At 43.2% G+C, this 24,664-nt stretch overlaps 1 long non-coding RNA gene across 1 annotated transcript in view; it reads left to right on the top strand.

The window, feature by feature from the left end:
• LOC123478189 (uncharacterized) overlaps nucleotides 1-22,681 on the top strand; it is a 32,168-nt gene extending 9,487 nt beyond the window's left edge. Inside the window, exons 2-3 of the long non-coding RNA XR_006653335.3 lie at nucleotides 17,991-18,111; nucleotides 21,193-22,681. This is a non-coding gene — a long non-coding RNA (uncharacterized lncRNA). The remainder of the gene's footprint in view (nucleotides 1-17,990; nucleotides 18,112-21,192) is intronic.
• The last annotated feature ends 1,983 nt before the right edge of the window (nucleotides 22,682-24,664 follow it).

The following is a 24,664-nucleotide window of genomic DNA, read 5'->3' as shown; positions in this document are numbered from 1 at the left end:
GGTCTTCATTTCCTCATGAAAGTTCCCATGTTATGTAGAACTCGTATTAATTAAACAAATGTGTATGCTTTTCTCCTGTTAATCTGTCTTATTAGTTTAATTTTCTAATTAAAACTAATTAGACAATTAATTCTTCTCAGCCAGGGACTGAAGAGGGGCATGGAAAAGTTTTCCCTCCTCTAAAATACTAAAAAGGAATTCTAATTGTCCTTTTTGAAAAATTCTTTAGCACAAGGCCATTTGGATTGGTGAGTTTCTCTCTTATGAGCTTTAGTGGCTCCCGAGGGCCACTACCACTTCAGCACTGGGCAGTAATTGACGTTCAGATCAGTGAAGCAAAGCCAAAAGGAAAACACTAAGAAAAAAGCAAATCGTCCAATATGGCCAACCAAAATGTTATATAAATGTTATATATGTGTGTGTATTATAATAAACAATAGATATAACATAAAGTACGTTTTGAAAATATTTTTAAGGTTTTGATGTTTAAGGGTTTTGTTTTAGTAATTTAGACATTTTATTTGTGTGGTATAAACTCTTAATTTACTCATGGTTCCAGATAAATAAGACCCTACTATATCGAGAATAGTTATTTCAATTGGTAATATAGAAAATAGTGTTTGCTCTAAAAGTATTAATACTATCATTTAAACATTGTGATGTATGTTTTTCTTAAATAGTAATTCACATTACCCTGAATCTTAACATATTAAAACATCTTAAACCAAGTATGTTTTGAAATGTTCTATATTGAATAAACTCCTTCTTGTTCTTTTTAGATAGTTCACATAGCTAAGAGTTATAGCAGATACATGTTAGATAAATTCTAAGAAACTAAGCATGATTCTAAAAGTTAACTGTTTTCCATCACTCCTACTTCTTTTCCCTCTGATAAACTACCTCGTGCCCCATTTAATCCTCCCCACAGTCCTGCCTATTTAGACTGCCTTGTTATCTCCTCTTCCTGAATGAGAAAGCAGGAACATAGAAATGCTGAGTAGCTTGCCCAGGTCTCACAAAAAGGTCTCACCCCCACATCTGTTGGAAGACAAGACTCCCAATAAATGACTGACTATGATGGAGAAATGAATAGCCCGTGGAAATGTAGGGGAGATGTTTTTCAATTTCTCCTGAGACAACTTCTTACTCCTACATTTATTCCTTCCATCCTCATCGGTCTCCCCTACTTGATGTCTATAAGGGAGTATTTCTCCAGGCAAAGAACACTTTCTTCTGATCCAGGAAAGAGAAAAGGAATGAAATGGAAAGACAGCTCATGGTTTCCTTTGGGTTGGCAGATCTTTTCTGACGACCTTGATCAGTCCCGGTAGCCTGGGCTGGCAAGCGGCGGACACTCGGATAGGCCCATCTGACCTGACGCTCTCGAAGAACAATGTCTCCATTTCTACTCCCTGAAGCGATGCCTCTTTTGTGTGGATGCTGGTGTCAAGCAAAACAAGGGGGTATCTTTGACACTGTCATTTGACAGATGTACGCTATTTTCCAGCTGCTAATCTTAGATGTGGAAATAATGATCTTGAGCTTCATTTCCCTCCTCTGTTAGAGCTGAACCGTGTAATTTTGCATGTCAGCCTTGCAAATGAAGGTTATCTTACACTGTTTAGCTTGGTTAAACGTTATCGCCGTGGGTGGATATACACCTCCTGTCATGCTGATGAGAAGCTTGCCTGCCTGTGTTCACCCAGGCCTCCTGCCGAAGGAGAGATTGTGCAAAAGGCCCTGGAACCCACGGGCTGGAGCAGTTAGGGAAGAGGACGGCAGGAGCGGAGCGCTGGGCCCACAATGCCTCCACTTCCCTGGTTCTTGAGTACTTACACGTCAACCTCCCTGCTCGCAACAAGAGTGGTCCTTACTGTGGTGCTTTGCAGATTACAAAGCACTTTCAGAAATATGATCTTTCTTAGGTTAATAAGCACAGTAGTCCTGTGAGATACGTTTTATTATCCTCATGTTTTGAAAAAGATTTTATTTATTTCTTTATTTTCAGAGAGAGGGGAAGGGAGGGAGAGAAACATCAATTGGTTGCCTCTCACACAGCCTTGGTCCCTGCAACTCAAACATGCGCCCTGATCGGGAATCGAACAGGTGACGTTTTTGATTTGTGAGAGGATGCTCAACCCAGTGAGCCACACCAGTCAGGGCTATCCTCATTTTCTATGCTGGGAAACTGAGTTCTATTACATGGGAGATATTTGATTCAATCAAGGTCTTCCAACTGGAAATCCAGTGTGATTTTGCCAGGCCAGCGCTCACGCAGTGTGGAGGACTGTGATGAATACAGGTATTACGTGCCGTGCTCCCTTCCCAACCCCAGGCTCCTCTAATCTCAGCCCTTACATCCCTCACTCCTTTTGCTTCAGTCACCTGGCTTCTTGCTGTTGCTTAAACACACCAGCCCCATTCAGGGCTCAGAACTTAGAGTTCTTCTCCCCAGATAGTGGCACAGCTCATTCTCTCACTTCCCCCTGGTCTCTGCTCAAATCTGACCTCATCAAAGAGCACTGTCCCTGTCCCTGGAAACCCTGAAAAACAGTGGTCCTCATTTCTCCCCATCTCCTTTAGCACAGGGCACTGAGGATAGAGTGGAGCGTGCCCAGGCAGAGGCCAACAATAAGAAAACGGACTAAAACTCAGTCTGCTTTTTATCATCTCCATGCACCAGGAATTCTAAACAAACTTGGTGATGGAATACCCTCCTGAGAAAAAACAAAAACCAACTTTGGTTAGTCTAAGTTCTAAATAATATCTGCGATTACTTTTGAGTTATAACAATCTCTATGTACACTTTAAATTAGCACATTTTATTACCTATCCTTTAACAAACATGATATCTATTTGGAAGTTAACTCGGGGAACTCTAAGCTACACAGTTGGCGACTGACGTAGACAGGGCTATACATGTTTTGTTTCTGAGTTAATTTGCAGTAAGAGTTCGTCATTCAGGCTTGCTTTAGGTGTGGTTGGGATCCCAGCCCCTGTCATACAGACATACTCCTATGTAAGGATCAACTATGGGCAGCAATAAATAGACAAATCTAGCTACCGTAGTCCCCCTTTATCCACAGGGTTACTTTCTGTGCTTTCGCATTCTCTGGTTTTAGTTACCCATGGTCAACTGTGGTCCAAAAAATTAAATGGAACATTCCAGAAATAAACAATTCATAGGTTTTTAATTGCATGCCATTCTGAGTAACATGATAAAGTCTTGTGCCCTCCCACTCCATCCCACTCTGGGCATGACTCACCCCTCCGTCCAGTCTCTCCACACTGTAGTACCTCCCTGCCCACTAGCCACTTGGTAGCCTTCCCCATGATCAGATCAACTGTCACGGTATTGCAGTGTCGGTGTTCACATGACCCTTACTTTACTTAGTAGCACAACATCCCATAACTTTTATTACAGTTTATTGTTATAACTGTTCTATTTTATTATTAGTTGTTCATCTCTTACTGTGCCTAACTGATAAATTAAACTTTATCATAAGTATGTGTGTACAGGGAAAAAATGTACTCTTTGTAGGGTTCAGTACAATTCTCAGTTTCAGGCAACATCTGGGGGTCTTGGAACATATACCCAATGGATAAGAGGGGACTAATGTATATTCTTTTTTATTTTATTTGTTTGTTTTTAGACAGGGGGAGGGAGGGAGAGAGGGAGAAAAACATCAATGTGTGGTTGCCTCTTGTGTGCCTCCTGCTGGGTGCCTGATGCAGGCATGTGCCCTGACTGGGAATCAAACCAGTGACCCTTTGGTTCCCAGGCCAGCACTCAAGCCACTGAGCCACACCAGCCAGGGCAGACTACTGTATATTCTATTGAATGTGACTATGTAGAAAAGAGCCATTTTGATGAAGCCATTGACAAATTTGCAGAAGTTAGGCTTAAAACCAGAAGCTATAAATTTATTCATTCATGTGACAGACTCATTTCTTTTCTCTAAAAAATACATTAATATATTTAAATTTTTAAATCTTTTTCCTTTTTTATCTTTTAGTTGTTTATCTTTCATAATTTATTATTAATTTTTTACTGGCATGATTATAAATAAAAAGATCAACAAACAAAAATTTCACTCTCTGCTTTTCTGGACATTATTAGCATGTGTTTTGTATTACTTACCTATTGCTGCTTAACAATATTATCACAAACTTAGTGGCCTAAAAGATCACACATTTATTATCTCAGAGTGTTTGTGGGTCAGGAATGAGGGCATGGCTGTGCTGGGCTCTCTGCTTCAGGGTCTCACAAGGCTGCAATCAAGGCATCAGCTGAAGTGAGTCTGGGGAAGGATACACGCTTAGGTGATTGTTGGCAGAATTCAGCTCCTCATGGAATGTTGGACAGAGGACCTCTGTCTTGCTGGATGTTGGCCAGAGGCTACCCTCAGCTCGTTAATATTGGGCCTTCCCAAGATGGCCCTTGCTTCCTCAAAGCCAACAAGAGAGAGGGCCTCCAAGCAAGACGGGTAACAATCTTACACAACATTATCACATCCCATCACCTTGCCTCAGCCCACTGGTGAGGAGCAAGTCATAGGCCCTGGCCACTGTCAAGGGAAGAGGTTGCACAAAGACATGAAAAACAGAAGTGGGGCGCCATGGGGGTCCCCCTAGACCTGTCTGCTACATGCTTTATTTCCTGATTGTTAAATATAGCTTTTCGCATAATTCTGCCACATAAAGAAGGAAGAATTTAAAAAATTTGCTCTGTGTGTCAAATACACCAAGTATATATATACCAGGGCCCTTGACCCTACTTGATTTTCTTCATAGCACTTACCTGATTTATTGTATATTTTTATTGTTTTATATAACATTTAATATCATTTATATATTTTATTCATATATAACAAATAATATACATTGATATATTTTCATATAATTCTATATTATATTATTTTATACTTACATATTTCATGTTACATGTTAATTTATTCATTGTCATCTCCCTTTTATAACCTCCCTTTTTCTTTTTTTTCTTTTAATCCTTACCCAAAGCCATCTTTATTGATTTCTGAGAGAGGAGAGAGAAACACCAATTGGTTGCTCTCACATGCGTCCCAGCTGGGGGCCAAACCCATAACCTAGGTGCCCTGACCCAGAACTGAACCACAACCTTTCAGTATGCAGGACAATATTCCAACCAACTGAGCCACACAGGCCAGGGCAGCCCCTTTATAACCTTCTTGAGAGTAGAACCTTTTCTGTCGTGTTCACTGTGTTCAGCACCTAGAGAACTGGCTGGTACATGGAGGGACTTAGTAAATATTTAGTGGGTAAATATGTATAATCTTCAGAAGCATTAGTTTATAAAAACAGTAATCTCTCCCGGTGTTTTTCAGTCTCACAGACATTTTAATTAACTTTTATCACTGTGGTTTAGAGGTACCTGGTCTAAAATAAAAGCAACTGTGCGAGGCTTTGATGGAGAAGGGCCGTCCTCCCTACGCCCCATCTGCTCCCCAGAAGCAACCACCCTCAAGCGTTTTACTTCTTGCTCCTTGCTTTAACTTCCTCATTTCTAAATAATTTGCTTGTATTTCTAACTCTGTACTTCATCGTGTGATTCTAAAGTGGCTGAAGAAAAAGTAAGATTTGTTTCAGTGGCCCAAGATTTTTTGTTTCAGTAAATCCAAACGGCAGTTCCTTGTAACAGGCCTGTCTTCTAGCTGTGCTGCTTTTGGAACTTTGTACTTGTGGCAAGAGTTGCACACCCCTCTGGGAAGGGAGGGGAGATTGACGTCCTGAAAACTTCTGTAAGGATAAGGGTGGGGTTAAAGAGCAAGCCCAGAGGCAGACGGGGAGTGATAATTGAAGTGTGTGCTTGAATCCTTCAGATTCAAAGACAGAAAATTGCAGGAAGACCGAGCTTAGAGCAAAGAAAGCACTACTGTCCTTGGAGAAGGACACAGCTTTGACCGTAATTCCAGATATGATAAGAAAGGAAGGAAAGAAATAAATGTAAATCTCAGGAAACCCTGGTTGGCTACAAAGCACTGGGGATCTGGTCATGGCAAGAGAGAAGGGCTTAATTTATGAGACCTGAGAGAGAGAGAGAGACAGAGAGAGAGAGAGAGAAAGAGAGAGAGAGAGGGACCCTCTGTGACCTTGGACAAGTGAAAGAGCAACAGAGGCACATTTTAAAAGCCACTGAGTTTTCTGTTACCTACAGCCAAACCTAACCTTTAATTGATAGAGATTCAAAAGCATCTGCTACTTTTTGGATTATTTCAAGTCTTCAGATACCAAACGAGTTATCTCCTGGGCTGCACTCTCTCTAATCTCAAAGAAAATTATCGGAGACCATGCATGTTGCAAAAGCGCCAGACTATTTGACTTTTCTATCCTTTCCACTGTCGTAATGATAGGACCTCTTTCATAGACCTACTAGCTCAGAAATGAATGCCCTCGGGCTGGTCCTTTTTCTTCAATAGGCTGTCTGTCATAAAGAGCAAGCTGCTGTTTCCATCTGCTGAATGAAAGAAGATTATCATACTGGGAACTTTCGGAAATTCCAGGAATTGGCATTTGGATTAACATGGAAATAAAATCCACGGAATAAATATGTATCTGAAGTTTGTACAGTCCCAGGGAACAACGGAGACAAGTGCGGAATGATCTAATCTGTTTGCAGTTAGGAACAAGAGTGTGTGTTGGGGAACATTGTGCGGAAAGTGACATTCAATTCAATTAGGAAGGGCAAAGTAAAAGTGACGAAAGCAATTTCCTTTGTCCAGTTAAATTAGTCATGCAAATAACAGGCTACTCTTTGACCTTCCTGGGAAGGGTCAGGATGGCTTCTAACGGTCATTAAGTAAATAGCCAGCCTATTCTTGCAATTGTTTCATAAGTAGGGCTTAGGGAAATATATTTTAGACTAAAAGTCAGCCACGAAAAGAAATCAGTAACAATTTTTCTAATGTATTCTTATTGTCTTTACCCCAGACTAAACTGAATATGGGTCTATTAAACAAAACGCAGAGGTCACTTTGTACTTCTTGCTAATTTGTGTGACAGGTGCTAAACAGACTAAGGGAGTTTTTAAAAACTAGTTTCTCTGTGTGCTTCTCCAGGGTCCCACATGAAACAGGGGAGGAGTGTCATTGCGTTTGTAAAGATATACAACTTCTCTATTAGACTGATGACTCAAGGTTAAGGACTGGGCGGTAAGGGCCCTCCTGACTCTGCCCTAGGCTACAATTCGCAGCTACTGTTGCCTACAGGGCTGGACAGACTGGCTGCAGTGTTCATCCAGCAACCCCCGCTCTCGGTGTGTATGCACGTTGAACCAAATTTATTTTCTTGCCCATTAAGGTCCACATTATCATGATAAAAATGGACTATAAACACTGAATTAATAGGACAGATTTTAAGGCTATTTTCCCCTGATTCATACAGATTTTTTGCTCCTCTTTTCTCATTCAGATTCAGATTCAACAAACGTTTATCAAGGATTTATTAAGTGCTCAGGTCCAGTTGAAGGAGGTCTGAAGATATAGCCTGAATGAGGTGTTTTGACCCAAAATCATGGGTCCTTTGAAATGTCAGTGTGTTATTATTCTGGTGTGTAACCAAAGTAATGCAACAAGTATTTGGAGTCATATTTGAATATTATCATTATTGTTATTATTACAAAAATAATGTGGATATAGACATGATTTTTTAAATTCCAACAAAACAATGGTATTAATGAAAAGCAAAAGCTGTCCATCCCTCTCTTCCCCTACTTCCGGTTTTTTCCACTGGAATATGGGACACGGTAAAAGTGACCATAATACTGCACCAGTTCCTCCTACTTGGAGATAGGGTCCCCTTGAATCTGGGATGGTCTTGAGACCTACTTTAATTAATACAACATGGTGACAGTTGCCATGTACAAGTTCCAAATCCAGGCTTCGAGAGGCCTTGCAGCTTCCTACACTGTGCTCTTGGAACGATGCAGCCACCAGGTGACCACGCCCAGGAGAGCCTGCTGGGAGATGAGAAGCCATGTGAAGTAGAGATGGCCCTCCAACAAGCCAACCCCCACCACCTGGCCAGAACTACCTGGGTGAACCCATTCCAAACTGCTGAGCTGCAGAGTCATGAGCTAAAAATAATTGTTATTTGAAGCCACTAAGTCTTGGGATAATTTGTTATATAACAAAAGCTGAGTGGTACAAGAAGTGACCATCTGCCTTGGCGGGTGTGGCTCAATGGATTGAGTGCCGGTCTGTGAACCAAAGAGTCACCAGTTCAGTTCTCAGTCAGAGCACATACCTGGGTTGCAGGCCATGGTCCCCAGTGTGGGGAGCGTGAGAGGCAACCACACATTGATGTTTGTCTCCCTCTCTTTCCCCCTCCCTCCCCCTCTCTCTAAAAATAAATAAATAAAATATTTTAAAAAACAAAGAAGTGACCATCTGAACCGTTGCTGGCATCTGCAGGCTATAAGGACACAGGACACGTAAAAACCCATGAGATAAAAAAGGGATAATGGGAGGAAGTAGAAATGGGAGCCCAATAGGACCCCGGGGTAGGTAGTACTGTTAGACCATCATGGGGGAAATACAAGGGAAACTGGGGAGAGCAGAGACAGAATAAAGTAAGGAAGGGGTTTTGATTATGCAAATGGTAAATTCAAGCCTGCATCCTTAAGTACTTCTCAGGCACGGGGCCCACCTCCCCCCTGCGTGTGTTTGCTGTCATGTGAGCAGAGTCTTGCTGCCTCACCTTCCCTACCTGGTAGTAACGCTGTATGGGCGGATCAGTGGTTTGGGAACTGGCAGAGGGAGCTCTTGCGAAGGTACAATAGTGTTTATGGGATGACTGGCTTCAAGCCGGAGGGACAGAGGCGTGGTCAACATCTTGGTGCAGCAAGAGCTGGTCAGGGCCAGTCTCTGCAGAGACTGTGGCAACTGAGGCCAGCTGGCCAGGGGTGAGGAAATCCTCACTCACCGCTGCCCAGTACAGAGGACACATGAAGAGAGAGCCCTGCCTTCAAAGGGAGGCAGATCCAGGCCAACGTACACCAAGTCTGTCAGCACGTCAGCTCTGGAAAGGGGTTAAGGGCTGAAGAGACTGTTCTGATAGAGCTTTATAGGAACACAGGGGGCACCCTTATCCATGGGAGATACATTAGATACAGGCCAAGACCCCCAGTGGATGCCTAATGCCATGGATAGTGGCAAACCCTGTATACAGTTTTCCCTATGCATACCTATGATGAAGGTTAATTTATCAATTAGACACAGCAAGAGATTAGCAACAGTAACTACTGATAAAAACAGAACAATTATAACGACATAGTGTAAAAAAAGTTACGGGGATGGTGTGCTATTCAGTAAAATAACTGAAGCACCCATCTTTCTACAAGTTATCCATCTTTCTACACTGTGGCTCATTACAAATGTCTCTTACCGGGTGTCAGCAAAGTCGAAGTCTGTTTCTTATTTTTGTTGTTGTTACTTTTGCTGATTATTTACAAGAGAAAAGTATAGAAAGGTCTTTCCCCCATCATCTTAAAATAAGAAGTCTTTATGTGTGTTAGAGCGGGAAATTAGCACCTGTTTCCCCCTACTTCTTCCTGCTGCCCCTACTTTCAAATTCTATCAGCTGTGTCATGAATTCAAAAATGTGAAGGTTTATGTTCAAACATACTTGTCTATAGGCTCATTCTGAAAACTGAAAACAGAAGATATCATTCACAATACATGAATATATATACATTTTTTACTGAAGAATCAAGTAATGCAATTTGAGTCATAAAAAAAAGAAATATAACTCCACCAGTACACTTGAGCAACTCAAGGAGAATGTGAGAATTTGATTTTTCCTACACTCCATGAGCTGCTCAGAATACTATACATTTTAGCGCGATCCATGTTCAGACCAATGCTTTCTTATAAGCTTTATGTTTTCTTAGAGCTCCTTCAGCTGAGTTTACTCGAGGAATAGAGGGAGCTTTATTTTTCTAAGGGGATGTTTGCTAGGATCTGGGAATTAAAATAGTAATAACCTTAACAACGCTGATAGTTTCCCGTTTGCCTGTCTCGTTTCTCATGGCAGTTAGATGACTCTCTGGGTAGAAGCTTGACCTTATTTCCTCAGCCTAGTACCCAAAATGTTTTTAACTCTGGGAAACGTAAGCGTTCAAGTTCAGATCTCCTTAAAACTTCAGCAAGAGAGCTATAAGGAAGAATGTCTTTGAGAATCAACCTCTGTTTTGATATTAAGCATATAAAGTATTGAAAAGCATAAAAGAGACAGTGTTGGGACCGGCTCCAAAAATGTGTTTTTCTGTGAGTGTATCTCTGGTACGTGTGTCAGAGAAATGGCCCTGAGACACTACCAGTAACTTCTTGGTGTCAGCTCAGTTGGTACTAATCTGTAGAGAAGTTTAACCAGAAGGCTATTAAGTAACTGTTATTACGATTAAGGAGGAGAGGGAACAACTAGCCTGCTATATACCATGCACCATCCTGGCTTTTATACGTGAGTATTATTTAATATAACCTATATTATTACATGTTATACTATTTTATATGTAATATCTTATGGCATAATATATTTATTTAAGGCCAAGAGAGCTGATCTACCTTTCCTGGCAGCTGCGACTGATTTCTTCGCTTCCTTCTGTTAGTGGTCGTGGCATCTGACCCTCCGCCTGATGTGAGCCACATTAAGTAGCCCTGATGCCCCTCCTGTCACCCCACAGCCTCCCCCTGCGGTTGGTATTGATCCTACCTTCCATCTTCTCTCTCAGCTCAGGTTCTCAGACCCTGAAATCCACCTTAGTTCGTCCTATTAGAAACTTCTAGTGCTGCTCTGGGATCCAGTAATAGTTCACGTCAGCTTTCCTCCTGAACAAGTGAATGTTTTCCAAGGAGCACGAATTCCCCTGACTTGAACCCCAGAATAGCAGAGCCAGAAGAGAACTTGAAGTCATCTAGACCAATGGTTCCAGCCTTGGCATTTGGACTCACAGAGACTCTGGAGTTATTGCAAGTCTTAGAGCTCACACATACTCATAGGATTTTGTTCTTTCATGGGGCCACAAAACTGACACCATTATTATGTGGTATCCATAACTTTGTAAATTTAAAAAGAGTTTTCATACTTTAAGAATATGAGGACCACTGATTCACATCAGCTCTCTCATTTTACAAAAAAAAAAAAAAAAGCCTAGAAAATGGTTTGATTTGTTCCAGGTCACAGAGTAAATTAGGATCATGTCGGGATCCAGGAGTAACCTCTGCATTCCCAGCCATCAACCCATTCTTCTTTCCAGTACCCCAGCCTCCCACATATCACAATTATCACAACTACACAGTTGCTCCCACAGACGCCAGTGCAAAGAGGGCCAACGGGTTCAGGCTGAATTGCGCAAAAGTGACTTCTCCCTCCATAGCAAATATTAAACTTTTTGAAAAGTGTTGTTAGGATAAAATAAATATCCTTTAAGAGAGCACTAGTAATTTTTTAAAATCACCCCATCTTTCTTCCAGAGAACCTTATCTTGCCCACTGCCCCCGCCCTGGGTGAGTGAGTAGTCTACATCCCAGAGGTCACAGGTTAAATCCAGGGATGGTTCCACCCTTTCAGACATCTACGGCTTGGCTCCAAAAGCAAGCATCAGGACCAAATTTCCTCCTCAGGGATTTGAAATCAGAGTCAGCCGGAGGAGGAGGTTGGGCAGGGAGGTGATGACGAGATTTTGGGGCTGATGGACATTTTGAGCCACAAGCCCTTAGAGAAAGAGAATCAGAATGAGATGGGGGTGGGAGTGGGAGAGAGAGAGCAAGTAAGTGCCTGCACATGAGGGGCCACAGGGGTAGGGAGAGAGAGGGAGACAGAGAAAGAGAAGGAGAGAGGAAGACCCAGAGGGAGCACCTTAGATTCTGCCTTTCTAGTTTCCAGTTCCTGTCACAGGAGGTCTGACTTCCCTAGGATTCCAGAAGCTCTCTGGATCTTAAAATGAGTTCTTTATATCAGGCTGATTTGAGTGGAATTTGCTGTCAGAATCTGAGGCCAGCTTGCGGGGGACAAATTCAGATCTCATGAATAAATACCTCAGAGCCCTGGAGGCCTGAGAAACGGCGGTTACCCAGGACTGCCCCATGGCTGAGGCGGCCTCATCAGGAAAATGAAGGACAAGGGCACTTGAGCTGTGGCCGGCACTGGCCCACACACTCCAGCGCTAACGTGGGCGTGGGGCGGGCAGGGAAATCGTCTATCACAAGAGTCTCAGGCCACAGCTGACTCCTCAATACACGACCCCGCTGTGACCTCATGTTAATCCCAGCTATTTCTAAATTGTACTCCTGTTCAGAAGAAGCCTGTCTCTAAGTACTTGAGAATAGGAAAGAAAGTTCTATCTCTATGATCACTCTGGCATCCTTCATTTCAGTAAAAGTAAAAAAAAAAAAAAAAAAAAAAAAGATTCTTATTTTGAGATTTCTGTTCTATAAGGTACTTGGGAAACATCTCGTTCTAAGGGGATTTAGAAAAAAGTGCACTGTGGTGTTGAAATCTATTTATCTTTTCTTATGTTCAAGGGCAAGATATAAAAATAATAAATATTAACAGGTTTCTATTGTGGTGACAGAAACAGGGTATCCACAAAATCCCACGGTGGTAATAAAGTAGAAAACAGAAGACAGAGCAAGATTACAGTTGGGGAAAGATGTAGGACACAGACATAAAGCCAGAAAAGAAAACAGGAGGTTGTTAACGATAGCCAAGATTCCTAAAATACAGAGTGCTTACTAGTGTATCCGTAGTAGTAATGGGAACAGACAAATACAGGACAAGGGGTACATACACAATGTGATACCAGGGTTGGAAATCTCGGGGCACAACATTGTTGTTAAAAAAAGATTTGGGGAAGATAAAAATATAAAATTGACGAAGTGAATTGTTGATAAGAAAAAAAGGGGTATGAGGAATGTTGAAATATCTTTAAATCACTGCTTCTGTAGCATATATTCTAGGTTGTTAACAGAGTTTGTTAATGGATTTAGAGAAATTCTGATCGTTACATTCAAGAAATGCTTTAGATGCAATATTTCAGAACATTGTCAACTTTCTCCAAGTTATTAGAGGGAAAAATTTAAAAAAAACAAGCTCACATGGACCTCATTTTCTTTCCAGTCCCTTCCTAAGGAAGGCCTCCCGGGCGGGCATTCTGCTGAGTGAAACAAGCCCCAGAAGCACTTTTCTGCCCCCGCTTTACAGCCTTTGTCAGATGATGCCAGCCTCTCTGGCATCCCGGTCTTCGTATCTATTGATTGTCTTCCTCATTTAGTTTCAGATCTTCCTTGTCCTTGATAGGATGAGAATTTTTTTAATCGTGGACATTTGGGCTATTATGTTATGAGACTCTAGATCTTATTTAAACCTTTATATCTTTTTTTTTCTCTGCCTTCTTCTGACTCTACTTCAGGAAGGGGAAAAGGGGACCCCCTCATCACTGCCAGGTGAGGGTAGAAGTCCAGGTTTCCCAGTTGGCCTTTGTTGACACTGGAGGTCGGGGCTCCTCTTACTGCAGGGTGCAGGTGGACCCCCCACTAGGCCCCCACTGACACCTCCGTGGCTGGGCAGAACAGAGCTCCTCACTACTGCTCCTCAGATGGCCCCCACTGACATCCTGGTGGGGTGTGGGGGACCTCACTACTGCTGGGGGCCGTGAAAGTCCCGACTCCCCATTAGCCTCCTCTGACACCGTCCCAGTGTGTGTGTGTGTCAGGGTGGGGGAGCCTTATTACTGCCAGGTATGGGTGGGAGTCCAGGCCCCTGGCTGCTCTTCTCCGACCTCATTATCTGTGGCGGAGGAGAGTCCTGGCTCTCTATGAAGGCTTTTCGGAAAGCAATCTGGCAGAGAGGTTTGGCTCCTTGTTAAAGCCTCTCCAGGGTGGAAATTTACGCCTCCCTCAGCCTTACTGGAGTGGTGTGGAGTCACAGATCTTCTGTAGTGTTTGGCTGAAGTAGAGCCCTTATTATCTGAAAGGTTTCTGCCTTGCTGGGCTGCTCCTTTGGCTAAAAAGAACAAGTTTGGGGGGGAGGCCTTTTGGTCTGCACTGATTGGCATTTGCAGGTTGCCGGTCAGCTTCTTTAGCGCTATGTCGGGGATATCTAAGGCAAAAAAATAAAAAATAAAAAAATAATAATAAAAACACAAAGCCCAGGGAACTCACACCATGTTGTTCCTCGGATTCTGAGATCTCTAGTGTGTCTGCCTTCTTCTCTCCACCTTGTAGAACCTTCCTGTGTTTGTTTTATAAATACTGCGCAGGGTTTTCGGTTGTACTTAGTGGAAGGACGCGGGAAAGGTACATCTAGTCCACCTTCCCTTATGTGGAAGTCTTTACACATCACTTTACTACTGGTAATAACAGCACCTGCCTCACAGTTTCCTCAAAGGCTATTGTGAGGATTAAATGAGTTGATTGAGCCTTTGGAACGATATCTGGCACATACTGAGCCTTATATAAGTGTTAGAGCTTTTTGTCATTAAACAGTAGAATGTGATTTTTAAGGGAACAGATTCCAGAGCCAGATTTCCAGGGTTTAAATCCCAGCTCTTACACTTAATAAAGGTGTTAAGCTTTGGTAAATTATTTAATCTCTCTGTGCCCACACTTCTCCACTGTAAATGGCAATAGTAATAGTTTCTTTTTCACAAGGTTACTGTGAGAATAGTTAATATGTCTAAAGCACTTAGATGATTACCTGGCATAAAGTGAGCTCTGTTTAAGTATCCAATGTTATCATTTTAAGCTAAACTACTTTATTTTCTCCTCAAAACACCCATGAAATAAGTAGGTAAGCGTCATTACCTCCATTTACAAAGAAACAGGCATTCTGAGGTGTGTGACCTGCCTGCGGTCACAGAGCCAGCATCGACCACAGGTCTTCTGACGTCAAGTCCAGGGCTCCTGCCGCCATAGAAGCATTGAGCTGGGACTTGCTTGGGAGTGCAAGGTGAGGACAAGTATTCACGCTTCCAGAGCACGGCAGGCAGACAAGTACAGGAATCACACCAGAGCCCACAGGGTGGCGGGAGGACAGGAACTGGTGCAGAGGGGATAGGTGAGCGTGTGGTGAGCTAAGTCTGTGCCACGTAATTGGTATTAAAGAAACCACCCAGAATATTTCTAATGAGAGACTTCTGCCCCAGAAGGTGTTCTGTCGATGCCGCCTGTTCACAGGGCAGTGAAGGGCTTCCCTAATCACAGCCCTTGCACGCCAGGGCAGTTAAGTGCTCTTTAGAAAGAGTCTAGTTCCAAGAAAGCAGAGGCTATTCCTTCTCTGGTTCAGAATGTCCTCGAGTCTGACTTCAAAGTGGGGCTCCACCCCCGCTCTTGCCCCTGTCCTGTCTGCTGTTTACACACTTCTGAGCCTGTCCACAGCCAGCTTGTATCTCAAAGCCACCAAGTGTCCCTGGAGACACCGGCCCACACTAAGCTCACCCCTTCCTAAGCCCTGAGCATTTAATCATTTCTGCCGTGTGTTCTTTTGAGAGGTAGCTAATTAAACACCATATAATGTTTGGTCTTATATTCTTCTTGCCAGGTTTCACATGCCTGAGTCCTGTGTAACTAACAAGACCGTGCCTCTTGAGGACAGTGGTTGCACTGTAAGGTTTGATGAGGTGCGGCCCCCAGCATCCGACACAGAGCATGGCTGCGTGCAGTGGGTCAATTAATACTTGTCATCTCTGAAACAGAGGGTCACAGCCAAGCAGATCTCCTCTTGTGTGGGGCACATAGGGCCCCAGGCAACATATTTTTTTTCTTCAAGGCCCTGTCTACCTAAACACTTGGATTAAAAAATGTTTTGCAGAATGTGCGGACTCCTAGAAAGTACAGTGATGTACTGATGAAAATTCAGAATGATGAGAAGGAAGCAGCGGAAGTGATACTTTGAGCTGTGCGTATTGGCCAGTCCTGCAAACGTCCAGGCACCATCTGTCCTTGTTTAGGCCCCGGTATCATCTCTTCATGTTCTGTGTTGTCAAACATGTCCTTCCTGGATAATTTCATGTTTTCAATCCTAAAAAAGTGGGTAACAATGTTGCTATTCCTGAGAACGTCACACCTCTTTGGAACTTGTTTTTGCTGAAGCCATGTGATCTCATCTCTGCACTTACAGAATGCTGGCGATAGCACTTGCGCATGACATGGGACCACCCATTGTGGCCTGTGGGTCCTGGTCTCCAATGACTCTCTCAAAGGCAATTGCAGCTTCACTGATAACGACCACCAATAAATTTTGCCTAGAGAGTGCCAAAAAATATGAACAATAATCCATTTGGGAGGTCACATCAAGTTTATAGTTTGGAATCATTTAGCATTAAGATAGAGCAAAATGTTTTCCAACTATGTCTTCTCTTAAACTCCTTAGGTGGAAATCATTGCATTTCTAGAACATGATCTCTTTTCCTGCCTTCCACACATCACCACCAGCCTGTCTGGTACCACAGAGGCCTAAACATCTCAAATCAGTGTCAGCACATTTTGAGAGGCACATATCTAAAAAAAAACCAAACACTACATCCTACCACCCAGTGGAAATGATCAGCTCACAAGCCCACCCTCCTGGAAGCAGGCCACAGTCAAGAATTATGACCCCTGAGCATGAGTCCCAGAGCTCCATGGGGCAAGTGGTGACCCCCCACACAGGGTCAAGGGTCAAAGACTGTTCTGAGGGATGGAAATTGGGATCAAGTTTCACAGGGATCTGTCCAGGTTTGGGGTGTCTCACTCAAGTGGCACTATTAGGCACACCAGGGGGTGTAAAATATTCCGAGGAAAGCACAGTGCTGCTGAGCTGAGCTCCGGGCACCAGCCTGCTTCCCAGGTCAAAGGTTCCGACCACAGCAGGCCACCAGGTGGGCAGCACTGAGCATCTTCAGGAATGTGTGCTCTGGGCTGGTTTTCACACAAGGTGCTGGTGCCACTTTTCCTTTTCAGGGGTTCACAACACTGACACATCCTCTTAGGTAAACTTTAGATCTCATCTTGTTTAACTTTGGGGGAGGAGCAATCATTACGAACTGATTCCTAGCACAACTTAGCAATGCCAATTTTTAATGTCAATAAGTATTCAATGGCAATGAGTTTGTCTTTCTTTCCTGTGTGGCAGCTTCCCCTCACACCTTGCATTTTGAGCCACATACATGGGCAGTTTTGTAAAAACTGAGGTAGAGGAGAGCCTAGAAGATGCAGTGAAACATTTTACATATTATAAAAGTATTAATTCATAAAAAAGCATTAAAAAGTCCCACTGTATCATTGATAACATCCATTAAAATATCCCATTGACACATCCCATTAAAATATTTTTGAGTCCTGGCCAGTGTGGCTCAGTTGGTTGGGGTGTCATCTCACACACTGAAAGGTCACGGGTTCAATTTCAGGTCAGGGCACATGCCTGGGTTCAGGTTCGGTCCCTAGTCAGGGTGCATGTGAGAGGCAACTGATTGATGATTCTCATATCGATGTTTCTCTCTTTCTCCCTCCCTCTAAAATCAATAAGCATGTCCTCAAGTGAGGAGAAAATATGTATATATAATTGATAGGATCCAATATTTTACTATTTAAAAAGTGTAGTGCACACCACGTAATATACAGATGATGTATTTCAGAATTGTACACTTGAAACATATATAATTTTATTAACCAGTGTCACCCCAATAAATTCAATTTAAAAATAAAAATGATACATTGTTAAATCTCTTTGGTGACCGTTTACTCTGTGTCGCCATCACACTCACGGTTCAGACTACCACCACCAGTAACACTTCTTAGTTTTGCTCACAGGAATGTTGTTAAATATGCAAATTTATGGCTACCCTGAAATCAGACAAAGCCATCGATATTTTGACAAAGAGCATGGAATTCGTTTTTAGCTTAAAATAATCTCTCAAGGCCTTGGTTGACTGGTAAGTAGCATTTATTCATATTTGCCTTTGTTTTCCTCCTACATAGACCGCGCTGGGGCTTCTCCCACTCAGAAAAGAGAGTTTCTAACTCCGATGGCAGTCCAGGCACAGTGTCTAGTGCTCCGACCTCAGAATATGAATAAATGGCGGACATTAATACAGTGGAGGTAAGCTGTGGTAAACCAGTGCCTGCTGTGAACCCCGTACTGTGGCAGGCAGTTCTCTCCCGTCCCCGTGTTCAGTTGATTGAGCAATTACTGTCTAGTTAATGTTCGGGTGTCTCTGAAATGCAGTCCAGCCCAGTGCAGGGGTTCTCAAAGGTCAGTGGACAATGGGATCACCAGGAGAGAACTTGTTAAAACACAGAGGACTGGCCCCCTCCCCGAGTTTCTGACCCAGCAGGCAGGCAAAGAGGAAAGGAGTTTACGTCCCTAACCTGCTCCCAGGCTGTGCTGGTGCTGCTTGTCCAGGGACCACGCTTCGAGAATCACCGCACGTACTTAAAATCAGCAACGTTGCCGTCAGACTAATCTGTATGTATAACTCGGAGTAAGTTACATAACATCTTTCGGCTTCAGTTTCCTTATGTGTAAATGTGTCCCTCCATCATTAGGCTGTTAGGGGGATTACATGCAGTAATGCATGTGTACTGCTCGGCATGGCGTCTTGTCTGTTAGAGCTCAGTCAGTGCTAAGTGCTACTGTAGTAGCGTTTACTACAGTACTACTGTTATTGCTAAAGAAAATGATTGATTTCAAAATCACTTAAATTTTTTAACGGTAGCTCTTCTCTTTACCTACCTAAAGGTGAGCTCCAACAACTAACATGCTAGGACATTAGAATGAGATTGTTAGCTAAGACTCCAAGGAATCATGTATTGGATTTTCCATATTATCATAGAGGTTCTCCATCATAGCTAAGAGATATATAAAATAAGTATCATTTTTATAAGAAACATAATCCTGAAAAAATCCCTAGGGAAAAGATTTATAATTGATTTAATTTATTAGCTTCACTAAACCTTTTTAAACATTATCTCCATCTCGCCATCTAAAAAACGATACCTCCATTCAGTGGTTAAATGCACGCACACACACAGAGCCATGAACCATCATGAAAAATTGCTTAATTTTGATCAGTACTATAGAAGACTCAGCCTATACTTTGGCAATAGAAAATTCTTTTAACTTATTCAAGTGAAATTAGCCTGCTCATCTGTACAATCTGGAGTCCCAGAGACAACAAAATACGTAAGTTGGAAACCTACTCATCACCTGTTAATCAAGTACTGACCCAACAGGAGACCTACTCATCACCTGTTAACCAAATACTGACCCGACACTGTCGTCTGTTGTGTGAATCTGGACACCTGCACGCTCACCCTGGGGTCTGGCCATCACCTGCCTCTAGATTCTTTTCTATTTTTATACAAAGCCATTAAGAAATACAACAGATGAATTAACACCCAAGATTTCATCCAAATTAGTTAAAATAAGTATGGTAACATTCACATTAAAGAAATGTCATGTTCTGTATTGGCTTTGAATGCTCCAATATTCACAGGCAGATAAAAAATTAATAAATGTCACTTAGCTTCCTTGGCTTGAGAGTCTCTTAGGCATACAGGTAGAAGAAACATTTATTATCTGGTGCCTCTGACAGTGTAGCCCAGGGATGGGCAACCTACACTCTCTCCCATGGCTCCCATTTTGTAAATAAAGTTTTATTGGAACACAGACACACATTCGTTTACCTGTTGTCTAAGGCTGCCTTCATGCTCCAGCAGCCGTGCAGAAACCATATGACCTGCAGAGCCTGACGTGTTTACCTTTTTGTCCTTTACAGAAAGGGAGGCAACCTCTGAGCCAGACAGTTAGCAGGAGAGACTTTGGGGGAAAATGTAGCAAGAAAAAAATGTGATCTCTTTTCTTAAAGTATCTCCTCCCCAGAGAGCTCATTTATCTCCAGTAAAATAGTTGCCTAGTAGAGTGACAATAAATTAGTCTTACAGTCGGTTTCCCATTAACCTCAGACTGCAGATGTCCACTGGCCCTTTCAAGGGCTCAGTGTCATTAGCGATGTGTCTACTGCCATGGGCAACGATCTGCTCTGGGCCAGAAGTTGGCCTCGGTTTTGCATTATTCTTGTTTAATTTAAACAAGAGCCACACCTAATTTTATTAAGGTTAATGAAGTCCTGGGACTTTATTAATGGCTAAATAACCTCTCTCTGGGAACCACATGCTTGTTTCAGAGAGAGTAGTTCACTTTAGGAGCATATAGGCCTATTTTATTTTATTAGAATGTGGCATTGGCCTGTCCTTAAAATTGGATTTTTTTTTTTTTTAAACACATATCTTTTCAAGTACTGGAGGCATAATTTCTATGGCTTTTCCAGACAAAAATTCACATGTATTCGTTAGGTAAATGTAACATAAACAAAGAGTATTACAGGGAGTGGGCTCGTCTCAGAGGTTCCTTCTCCTACTCTGTGTGACAACCTATTGGACCTCAGTTTCCTATCCTTAAAATAGGGCTGATCTTCACATTACATATGCATAGGGTGTGGTAAGGATATGGAATAGTGCGTGTAAAAGGCACAGTCAGAGCCAGGCACACAGCAGGTTTGCTGGTGGTCATTTAGCGAATGGTAGTTCCGTGGGTGCTAGAGTCCGAATGCTTGTGTCCCTACCCCCACACCCAACCAAATGCTGAAATTCTAAGTCCCAAGTGATAGTGTTGGGAGGTGGGGCCTTTGGGAGGTGCTTAAATCCTGAGGGTGGAGCTCTCCTGAATGGGATTAACGTTCCTGTGAAAGACACCCCACAGGGCTCTGTAGCCCCTTTCACTGTGTAAAGACCCCCAGGGGAAGTCTGCACCCTGGAAGAGGACCCTCACTAAATGTGCTGGCACCTGATCTTGGACTTCCAGTCTCCAGAACTGTGAGAAATACATTTCTGTTGTTTATAAGCCACTCAATCTGTGATATTTTGTTATAGTAACTCAAATGGACTAAGGCAGTAGGCATAGTCTGTTTTCTTTCCAAATTTTTGATTTAATTACATTTTCTTAGAGGTAAACTAGGTGCTTAAAAGTAGTAATGCTTACTATGGAAAACGGTCCGGCAGTTGCTAAAAAGTTAAAACTAGTGTTGCCACCATATACCTGCAGTCCCTCTCCTGGGTATCTACCCGAAAAACTCAAAAACGCGTATTTGCAAAGACATGTGCACCCCTGTGTTCATTGCAGCATTATGGCCAAGCCATGGAGGCAACCACAGTGCCTGTCGATAGAAGATCGGCTAAAGAAGACGTGGTACACACACAATGGAATGTGGCCCAGCCTTAAGAAAAGACGGAACACCGCCGTTTACGACAACGCGGATGGCCCTTGAGAATATTATGCCAAGTGACATGAGTCAGGCAGAAAAAGCTAAGGACCATGTGATTTCACTCATACGTGGGATATAAAACGGAAACTCATGGGCACAGACAGCAATGCGACAGCTGCCAGAGGGAAGGGGGTGCAGAGTGAGGGGGGGAGGCCTGGAGGGGCCTGTTACTTGTTGACAGAAGATGGTTCACATGTGGGCAGTGGGCACACAGTGCAGTGTACAGATCTACTATCATGATCTTATTAGCCAATGTCACCCCAATAGATTTAATTTTTAAAAAGCAGGGATGCTTAAATCTATTCCGGTCGACTTTAATAAATTTAGGAAGCTATGCCTTTATTCTAAACAATGGTTTCAAAACACTGTTTCTGGCTAAACTAGAAAGGAGATATGCAAATGAGGGAACCCAGGGGGCTCAAGCAGTGCCCAGGCACAGCCAGGTGTTAAGGACACTCCTTAACCCCGCCCCCCATCTTCTTCAGTGCTTCACCAGTGCTCGCCACTGGTCACACGGCCGGCCAGGAAGTGAGTATTCGCGCAATTCCCTGCAAATCTTCCATCCCAACAGGAGACCATAGTCATCCTTCGCAAAGATGATACACAGCCGGGTAATGCGTTCAGCCCTTTGCGGGGAGTGGCACACAGTAGGCACGGACCGCCAGCTGAGACATCTGAACTGCAGTTGCAGCCCTGCAGCTTGCCAGCTGTGCGACCTCAGAACAGGCGCTCAATGGTTCTGAAGCCCAGCCACCCTCGCCTGATAAAAAAAAGATCTCTGTGGTCCTTCTGAATCTGCAAACGCTTCTCCACCTGTGAAATGTCACCTATGCTTGGTCTTCGTGAATTGTCTGCTCTCTCTGATTTGGGACAAGTTTCTCAGGTGTTTATTATTTTTATACTTGCTATTTTCTGAATTGCTAAGATTTGCCCCTTGGAATTATCTGGTTTCCTGAGCAGTCCCCACGGCTTCTCCCCTCCCGGTGTGAAGATGCATGACAATCAGTCAGTCACCCATTCCAGAATCTTGCTAGAGGTTGGGGTCTGTCTCACGCGTTTGCTCTTTAACAGAAATCAATTTTATCCCCTCTTTGGAAATCAGGACAGTATTTGCCAGTCCCTCATTGTCTGGGCCATCGCTCACGCGCCCTCCGCTCAGTTGCTCTTCTGTGCACTGATCAGGGTTGGAAAGGGCTGGGTCCCTGGCAACTGAGCTTTCCATACTCCGCCCCTCCCCGCCCCCGAGTCCCTTGGTTTCCCACTGACTTCCGGTGACAGGGGGCCACGGGAGGGAACCTGGAAGAGAAGAAGAGAAGTGATTCTCTTCCCTCCTTGGGGGCCACGGGAGGGAACCTGGAAGAGAAGAAGAGAAGTGATTCTCTTCCCTCCTTGGGTGTCAGTTTGGGCTGAAAGCGGCAGCAGCTCCAGCAGCAATCTCCACAGGGTGGCTGCAGCAGCTGCCGCGGTGGCCTCACAGGGCCGGCCGTGGGGACTCTGCTCCTGACTCTCAGTGGCAACGGTTCAGGGAGAAATTGGTTTCCTGTGATGACTATCCTTTCAGTAACCTAATTCTCCTGTCTTGCTCCTTCAGCCTTTCCAACGTCCTTGTAATCAATTTTTATAATAAGTTCCCTCTGTTTGAATATTCAAATCATTTGTTTTCCTAAATAGATCCTAATACTAGACATAATTTTTTGGAGCTTGAATTCTTAAACTAATTCAAAGCTGCTTTATGATCTTTATTTTGAAACCCAGAGCTTTAAACGTCTGGATACAACCAGCTGCTTGTTTCACAAAATCGACCCAACAGAATATAAGGGAAAAAAGCGTTCTTGTCAATCTCCAATAAAAAGGATCTAATTTTTTCAATGCATTGAAAGGTGTTCATAATAGTGGCTCATCATTTGTTGTTTGACAATATCCTGATTGTGAAAATATTTTAATGTTAACCATACTCACTGTGATGAAATTTATTTTACAAACAACTTTCTTCAGAGTATTTTTTAATCCCAGGATTACACAAAGCCACCTGACGAAAATAGGCACACTAATTCCTGGGCCATTTGTTTCAAAGTCTGCCTTCCCATCTGTTACCTAAAGTTTAGGTCTACACAACCAAAGTACAACAGAGGATTGTGTAATTATCCTTTGACTCAGAGACGAGTAAGAATATCCGAGTAGCTAAGGGACATCTGTGCCTGTTGGATTCAACACTTGTTCGGATATATGATTCCTTTGAAACACTGAATAACCATGGAGTGAATATCTATGTCTGACTGCCTTCAGTGGTGGGGACGTCATTACCTTGCCCATTCATTTTTTTGGAAAGCCTGGATTTCCAGAAATGCATCCCTTTTATTGGAATGAGTAGGCATGACTGTAGCTTCCGCTCAGGGGGGCTAGTTACTCCATTTAGGTTTGAAGAGTAAATAGATCCCATAGTCTAGTTGAAAGCTCTTAAAACTATCGTAAAGATAGCCATGATGTCTCTTTATGGAAACAATTTCAGCATCTCAGAAGCAGGCCCAGTGATATGGGGAGGTCCTCGATATCAGGCAAATCCTCTGACTCCAAACTGAAATCTTACTTCTTCTCTGGAAACGATGAACTTGAGAACAAAACAGGTGTTCCTTTCACACGTCTGTACAGACTGCTTCAGAAGTCACAGCCTTAACCCTTCCACTCAGTGGCAAACTTTCAGAAACATCGGCTATACTCATTTTAAGGACCCTCCCTCCCATTTACCCAGAAACGTGAGGGGCCTGTATAACCAAGAAAACTACTTTTCTGAGAATGAGGCCCAGAAATACATCTCCAAAATACTTCTTGCACATCCTTGCACATGGTGCTGGCAGAGCAAGACGGAGATGAAAGAAGGAGAAATGGCAAGAAGTACCTTTCAGGACCAAGAGAGGGACTTAATGTTAAATGGCTTTGCAGGCCACACCTCGAAGCTTAGACATCCTTGCAAAGTGGAGCCACTGGAGAATCTGAAGCATGGTTTAATTGCATTGTCGAAAGATTTCCCGGGTGGCAGGGTACAGCAGGAACTGGTGGAAGACAAGATTGGTGATAGAGCAAGTCATCAGAGGCAATAATTCAGGACAGAAATCAGTGAATGAGATGGTGTCAGTGGGGCTGTACAAGGTGGGGATCGAGTCAAAGGGGCAGAACAACAGAATCTAGTGACTGATGGGGTGTGGAGGGGAAGGGAGAGGGACAATAAAGCCTGATTCTCAGTTTTCTGGCCCAAGTAACTGGGAGGATGGTGGAGTTATTTACTAAAGAGAGGAACTTCAGAGGACTAGCAATTTTAGGTGGGGGCGGGGT

Source organism: Desmodus rotundus, chromosome 3 (assembly GCF_022682495.2).
Source record: "Desmodus rotundus isolate HL8 chromosome 3, HLdesRot8A.1, whole genome shotgun sequence".
In the NCBI taxonomy this organism is placed as follows: domain Eukaryota; kingdom Metazoa; phylum Chordata; class Mammalia; order Chiroptera; family Phyllostomidae; genus Desmodus; species Desmodus rotundus.
Note: the sequence above shows the minus strand (reverse complement) of the source record. Positions and strands in the feature narration are given on the sequence as shown.